The sequence below is a fragment of the Dryobates pubescens genome, chromosome 15 (genome assembly GCF_014839835.1).
Source record: "Dryobates pubescens isolate bDryPub1 chromosome 15, bDryPub1.pri, whole genome shotgun sequence".
Lineage (NCBI taxonomy): Eukaryota > Metazoa > Chordata > Aves > Piciformes > Picidae > Dryobates > Dryobates pubescens.
This window is the reverse complement of record NC_071626.1, coordinates 5719926-5730766: the sequence shown is the minus strand read 5'-3', so window position 1 is coordinate 5730766 and position 10841 is coordinate 5719926. Positions and strand designations below refer to the sequence as shown.

General features: G+C 46.8%; 1 protein-coding gene across 1 annotated transcript in view; it reads left to right on the top strand.

The window, feature by feature from the left end:
- The first annotated feature begins 1111 nt into the window (after positions 1 to 1111).
- GSG1 (germ cell associated 1) overlaps positions 1112 to 10841 on the top strand; it is a 101520-nt gene continuing 91790 nt past the window's right edge. The window contains exon 1 of the mRNA XM_054167683.1: positions 1112 to 1195. The gene's annotated coding sequence lies outside the window, so the exon portion shown is untranslated. The remainder of the gene's footprint in view (positions 1196 to 10841) is intronic.

Here is a 10841-nt window from a genome sequence, read left to right as displayed (position 1 = left end):
GTGATACTGTACTTAAGGCTTCAGGACCCAAATCCAACACAAGTAAATTTGGCCCAGATGTCCTAACATTTTAGACACCTACCCTAAGAGGTGGATGAATAAAACCATCTTTCCTGAAGTGAGTGGTCTCATTTGTGTGTTGCCATGGCTGTGCCAAGGGAGACCCCAGAGCTCCAGCTCCACTTGTTGGATGGACTGCAGAAGCTGTGGTCATCTCAGTTCTGCTCTTGGCTGCCTCTCTGTGTAAGGTAGGTCCTTAAGAGATTTACACCAGTATGTAGGTGCCTGTCAGGGGTCACACTGAGATCTTCTAAAACTGCATGCACTCGAGTAGAACAATAACTCTGAACCTCATCCCATCCCTTACAGCAGGAGCTTGGATTTATCTGTAAGGAATGGAATGGAATGGAATGGAATGGAATGGAATGGAATGGAATGGAATGGAATAGAATAGAATAGAATAGAATAGAATAGAATAGAATAGAATAGAATAGAATAGAATAGAATAGAATAGAATAGAATAGAATAGAATTAACCAGGTTGGAAAAGACCTTTGAGATTATCAAGTCCAACCTATCACCCAACACCATCTAATCAACTAAACCATGGCACCAAGCACCCCATCCAGTCTCTTCCTAAACACTTCCCATGATGGTGACTCCGTCTACTGGATGCCTGATGGGCCACCATTCTTGCTCCAAAGTGGATTTTCTCCCCACATTTTCTAATTACCCCAGCCTATAGTCCACATCTGAAATGGGCAGACACTGGACAAGTTTTCTGCACACCCACATGTCTCTTGGTGTCTGAAGTCCTGTTGCCAAACTCTCTGTATCAGACTACTGTGCAGTCAGAACAAGTTTCTAACAGACACAAGACTCAGCAATGAGTGAAATAGCTTTTCTTCAGCTAAATATGCCATGCATTTGAAATGTCTGTCCTCTATGATAGGATCTTCCAAGCATAGTGATAGAAGGTGTGTGGGCTGGGCCTATGTCTTTGCCAGAGATATCATAGAGATCTAACAGAAACATTGAGAGTGGAATGGATGGGCATGAGCAGCACCAGCGGATGTGGCAGAAGGACAGGAATGACAGCTGTTGATGACACCTGAGATAGGAAATTATCAAGATCACAGCACATCAAAACACCCAGACTGGAAGTTAAGCAAAAGACAGACTGAAGCCATTTAGAGGTAAGATAAAGGACAAGCCTGGAGCTGTTAAAGATACACAGGTAAGGAAACTAAAGAGAATGAGTAAAATCAACAATGTTTCCTAATACTTCTGAGAGGTGGACCAGGGCAGGGAGACAAAAGATCACAATCACTGTGAGCCCTGAAAGTGAACAAAAGGCAGATCCAATGACAGCCCGTGGTCACCTGCCTAAGAGGGACTCTAGAGGTGTGATGAGTCATTAGCTTGTGTGCCTTGTACCCATGTCTTTGCAAGGAGCCCTAGCTGGAGCACATTGGCACACATCTGTTGGTGCCTGAGAGTGTGTAGGTATGAAAGAATGAATGTGGATGAAATCAGTAGTTTAGAATAAAATCATCTCCCCTAATAAGGTCTCTCATTGAACTCTGTTGCATTAGCTGAGATTTGTGCAGCAGCAGAGCTCTCTGGTTCCTAGCAAAGGAGTCAAAGTGTGATAAGCTCTAAAAGATGATATTCTGTTTGAGAGATATGGAATATTCACACACAGCCCTGTGAAGGTAGGTGTGTGCTCCAAAGCCTGTGCTCAAATTAATTCTTAAAGCTCCTCAATTTAACATTACTTTCCTCTCCATACAGAATGTAACTGAAGGAGGGACAATTTTCTCTCCTCCTCTGCTTCTTTCTTTCTCTACCACCTGTTCCCACATATGATGTTTTCTGTCACCAAAAGCTATACATTCTATGCTGAATGAACAAGCCCTGATGTATGGTTGTAGTCCTGAGGCAAAGGTGTGTTGGGAATACTAAGAAGGTAGGCTGTGAAAGATGGGAGAGAAACTACAGATCATATATGTTCCTCCTTATCTTCATTTCTCTGTAAACTCTGGCTCTAACTCATGTGTGAGCTGCAAGACAGCTGTCAGACTGAGTCCTGCTTATGAAATACATCTAGTGAGGAAATAAGGGCTGGGATAGTGCAATAAGGAGAAGCAAAGCCTTCATTCCACTTGGTGGATGACTCCTTGCTACTGGCTGAATCCAATGCTCATCTTCCCAGGGAAACTGGAATTGATTGCAATTTTCTCCTCCCTCTTGTCTCTAAGCACTTCAGGGTGCTAACACCAGTGTCTGAAGTCCCTGAAGTCCTTCATTATCCCTTCTGCTCAGCTACAGCCCTGCTTTGCAAGGCTACAGCCATATTTTAACACCCAGCAGTTCTTGGCTGTATAAAGGAGACAGTGCTCAGAGGACGTCTGTATTCTGCCTGTCCTGCTGTCTGTCTGCTACATACACCAAGGTGTAACTGGGTTGGAGGCAGAGGGTGTCTGGTTCTGTCATGGCAGAACTTCAGAGCATCACTTTTCACTCAAACAATGGCTTCTGACACAGTCAGCACAGAATTTTGCTATTTCATTCAACACCTTTCAGGTGGGAAAATGGGAGAAAGGGAGCAGTTTGTGCCCTCTTAATGCATGACTGTGGCTTTGGGAAAACTCCTTTGGGTTCTGGTGTCATTTTGCATGTTGTTGGGTGCTCTGGGAGAGATGATAGCAGGTGAGAGCATCACAAGCCAGGGCTAAGATTTTCTGCTGGTTGAGCATAGCACAGGCACTTCTGCCTGGCACAGCAGGACTGAGGTATCCTGTCCTCAGCTCCCGAGGTATGGCTAGGGCAAACAGATGCTACTTGGGAGGTAAGAATCCCCCTTGGATGGTGAAATAGCCTAGACAACATATTTGCCCATATTCATTCTGGTCCTTATGCTGAACTCAACTCACCAGCAGAGAGAAGTAACTTAGGCCTCCTGAACCAAGTGTCATTAGCTGAAACAAAGGGGTTAATATCAAGCTTACCTACTTCCTAGTGAGTTGCAGCTAATTAGACTTAACATTAGTTAATGTCTGCCCAGCTCTGGAGTGTGAGAGTGGCAATATCATGCTAAGTATTACTCCTGGTGCCTAGACACCATGATTATTCATAACCAGAGCAGTCAATTAAATCAGCTGAAAGTAGAGAGATGCAGGAATGAGGAAGGTGGAGGAGATACACAAACTTAGTACTGTATGCATGATGGCCTTCAGCTGCAAAGGGCAGGGAAATCTGTACTGCTACTTAGGGAGACAGAGAGAGAGAGGTCTCTGTGTAGGAGGGCAGATGTTCCCCAACAGTTTTGGGTTGCTGCTGCAGCAGTCAACTCGCTGAGGAAGGCAAGGGTCAGTTCCTGACATTTATGGGATAGAGGGCTCTGTGCAAGTCTCACGTGGTCCTCACAAGATTTCTGTTGGGGATGCTGATTCTCTCTGAGATCTACAGGACAAAGCTGAGAAGCACTTTCCAGAGAGTGAAGGCCAATTCTCCCTCATGTGTGTCAGCCAGCACCATCCTCAGTGAGGAGTAAAGAAGACTCTTCACCAGGAGCTGTAAAGGGCAGCGTTTTGTTACTCATGGTGCCAGACAGCTTTGAGTGTAACACAGTCTAGTAGCTACATCATCTCCAGCAGGAGAACCATTTCACCCACACCAGCTGTGGGTAAGGAGCAGACACTGAGGGAGAATGTGAGAGAAGCCAGGCAGAGATGGCTCTGCTCCTAGCAAGACACTGTTCTGAAGGGAAAAGGAAAGTAGTGGGATTTGGTTGAAACCCAAAAGGAGGATTTAGAACTGTGTGATACCATTTCCCCAAACTGGGTTTTGTTTAAGACACTTGGATCAATACCCTGGTTTTAGGGGAACAACGGGTCTGGAACAGCTACCCATGCCAGGACCTTGGCTTGCAGCCTCTTTCAAGAGCCACCCCCAGTCTGACCACCTGTAGAGGTGTGACCCACCAGGGAGGCAGAGGGAGGACTGCCACGCTCTGAATCACCAGTGCCATTTCTTACAGCTCCCCAGTGCTAACCTACACACATTAGCCGAGAACTTGGCTGCAGCTCCTGGCCAGCTTCCATACTCTGCAGTCACATTCTGCTGCCTTGAAATCCCCCTCCTCACACACATGCACATGCCTACCCCCATGGTTTCAGAGGGACACAGAGGCTGTCACTGCTTTCTGTTCAAAACTCCTGCACAGTGGTGGAGCTGACTCTTCCTTCTTAGGGAGAGGCTCCATTTCATTACCACAAGACATGAATCAAGTGTCTGGAAAGGTTATTAAAACACCTTGGGACTCTTTGGAAGGAAGATGTGATCTTGAGATGAAAGGCAGTATTAAAATGTTACCCAGCTTGACTGCTGGGATGATCAGGGCCCATGGCTATGACTAGGGAGAGGGATCCTCGTGGTGCTGTAAGGCAAAGATTGCTGACACCAAGTATATTCCATTTATGAAGTCATAAAGGTGTCTGTAATAGGTAACTGATTTAGGATTTTGTTCCTCCTTTCTCCTCCTTTCCTTGTCCTGTGGTTTTGCTTCAGCCTCCTCCTCCCCAAACTATCCTCGTGCCAGAGAGGCTGAGTATCTCCTGCCATCAGAATGATTATTCTCTCCTGTATTAGGATGAATGATTAGCCTTTATCTAGTTGCATCCATAATTAAGTGCTGAATGAAGGAATATTCTTGTAAGTAACCAAGGTGGTTGCTCCCTGTCCCTGGGGCTGTCAGGATGTGGTGCAGCTCTCCATCAGCTTCCAGGCAGGGAGGTGGGTGTCCTGCACAGAGGTGCATTCACATCTGGCCCCTGGCATACCACACGGACAAGCTGCTGTGTTTGTAGCTGAGATGTGTACCTCCCCAAGATGGATGTCTGCACATGATGATCCACACCTTGAATACTGTGTTCACTTCTGGGCCCCTGACTATAAGAAGGACACAGAAGTGCTGGAGCATGTGCAGAGAAAGGAAATGAGGCTTGTGAAGGGCCTAGAGCACATGTCTTGCAAGAAGCATCTGAGGGAGCTGGGGTTGTTCAGTCTGGAGAGGACGAGGTTGAGTGGAGACCTTATTGCTCTCTCCATCTGCCAGAAAGGAGGCTGGAGCGAGGAGGAGGCCAGCCTGTTCTCCCTGGTGGCAAGTGACAGGACCAGAGGAAACAGTTACAAGCTGAGCCAGGGGAGATTTGAGTTGGATGTTCAGAAATATTTCTTCACTGAAAGGGTTATCAAACCTGGGAATGGTCTGCCCAGGGCAGTGGTGGAGTTGCCATCCCCGAAAGTGTTTAAATGGTGTCTGGACCTGGCACTTAGGGTGGTTTAGTGCTGACTCTGCTGTGCTGGGTTGAAGGTTGGACTGGATGACCTTGAAAGTCTCTTCCAACCCAATACACTCTGTGAGTCTGAGGTCCCTACATTCATTTGTTGGCTGCTACAGCTATCCCAGCTGATACCTGTGCACAGCCACTCTCCTCCAGGTACCCAACCCTATGAAGGCCTGCACGCTCCTGACAATGGACTGAGCACATCTCCAACTTACCTTCCTCACTTCTCCGACTCCAAGCTATCAGTCTAGTCCTTTCCTGTCTTGATATACCTCCCTGGATAACCCCTCGGGGGAGGACTGGGGTGAGGGGAGAGGTAGTGAGAGGAGGGGATATTAGAGAGCAATAAAGTGTAAAGAACACTCCACCCTTCCTATAAATATCCCAACAGCTCCCCTGCTTCCTAGCAGCACTAATGAGGCTCAACAGGAGTGATGGAGGTCGACAAAGGAATCGCTGATGAACAATCAGAGATAGTGCTCCGCTGCTAATGGGACTAATGAGCTGCTTTGCATAAGATGAGAGGGAGGGAGGGAGGAAGAGGAGCAGATGGGCTCTTGGAGGGAAGGCCAGTGGCAGCAGGAGCACCACGAGTGCCCTGAAGTGTGGCAGAGCTTGCTGCTGTCTCTCTGCACCTTCCCTAGCAGGAGGCACTGACCACAGAGGGCCAGCATTGGGCAGCTCTGCCTGAGTGGCTCAGGCACAGCCTGCATCAAGATATGAACCACGACTTATCACAACATGCCTCAGCCCACACGGCAGGTAGTGTATTGTCCTTGTGCATCAGAGAGGTTAATCTAACCATTTACTGAGGAAGGGGGGACACATCTTCTGTAATTCCAGTGGCCAAGACATGGACATGTGGAGCCCCAAAGGACAATCAACCCTGCTCTTGGAAATACCCAAGCTAAGGAAGTGTCAGACTCTAAATGTGTTTACCAGGACATGAGGTGTGACTAGGCAGATATCCCGGGGACAATTAGCTTACCTTGAAGTAGGTATCACCTTTTGCCAGTAGAAACTGCTGTCCAGATCTAGGTGAGAAACTCAGAGTTCACAGTGAGTAGGAAGCTGTGATACAGCTGAGGGAGGAGGGTACAAGAGAAAGAGCAAGAGACAGAGGTTGTTGCTGCGAAAGAAAGATGCTAGTCCACGCCTCAGCCAGCCAAGTAGAGGCAAGAGGAGAGTCTATCCCCAGCTCACTCCACAAAGATTTGACAAAGATTGTGTGACTTAAAACCCAGGGTGGCCTGGTGCACTCTGGCGATGCACGGCAGATACCCAAAGAGATTTCTCAGCTTGCCTCTCTTTTCCTTGGCACATTAGTACCACTTCGACAATGATTGCTAATTTGATGCCTGAGAAACAATGGTGTTCTCTTTTGCCTCTCACACCTGACTGCTGATCCTTCCAGTACCGCTGGATGAAAGCAGAAATACCATCTCTGTCACCCTAGTTCAATCCTTTACCCCTCCTCTGAGACTGCAGGCAACCAAACAAGCTACGATCTCTGTTGCAATCTAGACAAGCATCTGCTAATAGCCAGTCCGAAGTTCATCAATGTGTTTCCTTTTCACTGAAGCTCCCAGAGCAGCCAGAACATGATGACTGTGAAGCAAGAGCAGCACGTTAGAAAGGCTGCAGCATTGCTCTTGTTTGAATTCAGAAGCAGATGCTATAAATTGTCTTGCAAATGGAGCTGTAGGAATGATTTTCTGCCTTGCCTCCATAATTTGTTGGCACCTTATCTAGGTGAACAGCTGCAGGTGGGGTGCCCTTGCAGGCAGGAAAAGGCACTGAGCTCTCTGCCCACTTGTACTGGGAGAGATGATTATGGGCTGGGTGCAGCTCCCTTAGCAGAGAGGAGATGATTGAAACCTTTCTTCCTCTAGAGCAGTTTGTGTGCAGGGCTGTATGCTGACTCCCACTCCTGGTATGGTCTCCAGTGTAGGGGATGTCTCTAGCATGAGATGGACCTAGAGAATCAGTTCTGTATTCAGAGCAGCCTGTGGGCTATGTAAAGTATTCAGATGGCCACTATGCTTCTCTCACTTTTGCAGGGAAAGGGAATAATGGAAAGGGATTATTTAACATTAGATGTAAATTACAGCTCTGTATTGACTTGAAGGCAGCCAGTTGGGATGCTGCTAGGCCAGCAGGGATTCCATACCCTGGAGGTGTTCCCAGGGAAGCTGTGCTCCCACTCCCCTCAGGCCTTTTCCAGCTACTGCTTCTCCCGCTCCAGAGTCATGTACATTGAACTTCAACATGTGAACTCCCTGACTTGAGCCCTGGAGGATATACCTGTACTTAAATGTGAGGCAGATCATTTACAGGATCTTTGCACTGCTTGTGGAGTATTCATTCCTTCTGTTAAGTCTGAGTTCTGCACTCTGTGCTTTGCTGTGAGTGTCCCTGTATCACTGCCCTGCCTCCAATGGCTACTGAAAATTCTTCTCAGGGATCACTTTCTGGCAGCTTTGCACAGTTGCAGAGGAGCCCTGCAGAAAACCCCTGCAGTTTTTCTCTGATTGCACATGGAGAATATTGCAAGGAAAAGAAATAAATAAAAGACATGGTTGGCTCAAACCCCACAGCTCATCTTTTCAAATGGCCACCATGCCTGATCAGAGAAAGAAATCTGCCTCTTTGGTAATGTAATGGGTAATGTGATGCTATCCTTAATGACTGTAGTGACATGGGGCTAATGGAGGCCAGAGCCTTATCTGCACCCAGATACAGATGTGTAGATTTTGTGAGTCCCAAGAGTTTGCAAGAGAAAACTGTGACAGGCAGTTGGGGCAGAATGTGAAAATGGAATGGACAAGATGCACAGGAGTTTGCTGTAATGGTTTGTCACTGCCATGCTGTTGGTGGAGTTAGTGTTGAGTGAGTGGCACTTGACTAGGTGGAATGAAAGAAGGGCTGGAGGCCAGCCTGTGACACTACAGAAAGCAAGCTTTGCAATGCAAAACTGCAGAGATTGATGGGAAGATGTTATCTATGGCCATTGGTTTCTGTCTGATCTGCTTTCTGTAACTCCTTTGTCAGCTTCAGGCATTTACTGCCAGTTCCTTCCCCAGAGAAAGGGAAAGGCACTGCTGTGTGGGCCCTAACACCTAGGTACAATTTTGCCTCCAGCATCCAGAGGTGCTAAGATTGCTCATGTGGAACAGAGTTTTATAGTCTGTTCCCCTGCTGCTGATCCTGATCCTGACCCTGATACCTGAGAGCACAGGGACTTGTTCTCTCCAGTTATTGGCACGATTCAGTCTCCACTTGCCTCCCCCCCATGTTTCCTTTCCCAAGAGTTAGTCAGGCAGAGACAAGAAGAAGATGAAAGACACCAGAGTGATCTACCCAGCAGAAGCTTTTCCTAGTGTGTCCTTTCAGGGTCTGGCCCTTAAAATACCAGAGTGTGCTTGTTGCTCCCTGAGTGACTATACTGCAGCTGATCAAAGAATCATAGAACTGTTAGGGTTGGAAGGGACCTCAAGGATCATCTAGTTCCAAACCCCCTGCCATGGGCAGGGACACCTCACACTAGAGCAGGTTGCTCAGAGCCACATCCAGCCTGCCCTTAAAAACCTCCAGGGATGGGGTTTCTGCCACCTCCCTGGGCAACCTGTGCCAGTGTCTCACCACCCTCATGGTGAAGAACTTCTTCCTAACATCCAATCTGAATCTACCCATTTCTATTTTTGTTCCATTCCCACTACTCCTGTCATTACCTGACACCCTAAAAAGTCCCTCACCAGCTTTCTTGTAGGCCCCCTTAAAATACTGGAAGGCCACAATAAGGTCTCCTTGGAGCCTTCTCTTCTCCAGACTGAGTATCTTCCTTTCAGCTGCTCTCCTGCTTCCTCTAGGTAATACCCTATTGTGGCTGAAGGATGCCAGAGTGGCTTTTTGTTTTTGTTTAGTTAGTGTTGTTGCTAGTCTGGGAAGAAAATGTCTTTGCTGAAACCATGGTGGGCAGAGGAGTGTCTGTCACATTCCCATAGCCATGGGAGCTATTGTGCTGGCAGTATTTATTCCATCTGTATGATTTAGCTGGGTCTCAGCAGCTGAGCTGTCTGCTGAATTCTCTGAGATACTACTCCGGAGATAACTTGTGTCATTGGACATTTGAGTGGAGATCAGGTTCAAGCCTCCAGTGCAACTTTAGACAAGGTATTTTAACCTCCCACTGCTGCAGCCTTGCTTCCCATATGCAAAATGCAGATAGCTAAACCACCTTTTTACCCAATTGAATTTTAAATTCTTTGGAGCAAAGGGTTGTGCTTTTGGGTTTGGGTTTTTTTTTTTTTTACAACATGAATAACAGTTTCTTTTTGAGCTTCTGAGCATCACCATATCACAGACAGATAGTTTCAGTTAGTATTAAAGCTGATAATTTTTAGTAAGTGATGATCTAATGATGCTCTTTGCAAGAAGGATTCAAGCTATGCCTGGAGTCTTGTTCCGCTTCTTCTGCATCTCTTAGGTTCCTTTTTCTGCTTTATAGTCTCTTTTTCTCTTGAGTTCTTTCATGCCATGCCACTGTGGTGAAGCAGCTGCCACAGAGCAGCTCAGCCTTGATATATATGTATGTGGGCAATGGGAGGTGGCAGATGGGAACAAAGTCCTCTTATCTTTATAACCCAAAATCTACAGTTAAAAAGGATTTTAACTCTGAAGTTTCTGTGGACACCTCAGCTGTATCCATACACTCAAGAAGCATGGTGGAAGGGCTAAAAAGCACAAGGCATTCAAACCTTCACAGGCATTTGGCCTGCAACAGTCACCTCCATATGCCCAGGAGCTCACTTTCTATCATCTGTGAGGGCACCATATCTGGGGGCTAACTTAGCACTTACATGCATCAAGCAGAACATCAGCGAATACACTAAGTTGAGGGAAGGGGTCTTTGTAAATATCTTCCCCTTCACCACCATTCCTAACAGGGAAAATCCTCTTTTTCTGGTAGATTGCTCCAGCAGAAGCACCATAGGACCAGTTGCCATGGAAACAAAACCTTTTGCTTCTCATATTTCAGTAATATATTGAAGGTTTTCAGGGCCCTTTCCCCTTTTTTTCCTCTGCTTGGCCTTTCAGCATTTTCAGTGCATCATGGGCTGGAAGTGCAATGCTCTTATTCTTCAAAAGCCCAACAAAAAACAACCCACAAAATTGTTCCTCCATCTCATCTCTGTCTCTGCCACCATTCCTTCTTATTCCTTGTCTCTGTAACTTGATGACTTAGGTTTTCTGTGGCAATCTAACTCAGAAACAGTAATTTGCTTTGTGTGATACAGTTCCTTTTCCTGTGTATGACAGCTCTCACCAAGGGTGAGGGAGAAGCATGCTGCTGTGGACTGGTCTTGCAGATTAAGTTTCTCTCTGTTACACAATGCAATTGAATGTCTTTTGCAGCATTCACAGATTGCAGCATGGGGTTGGAAGGGACCCTCAAAGGTTACCTTGTCCAACCCCACCCTGCAGTGAGCAG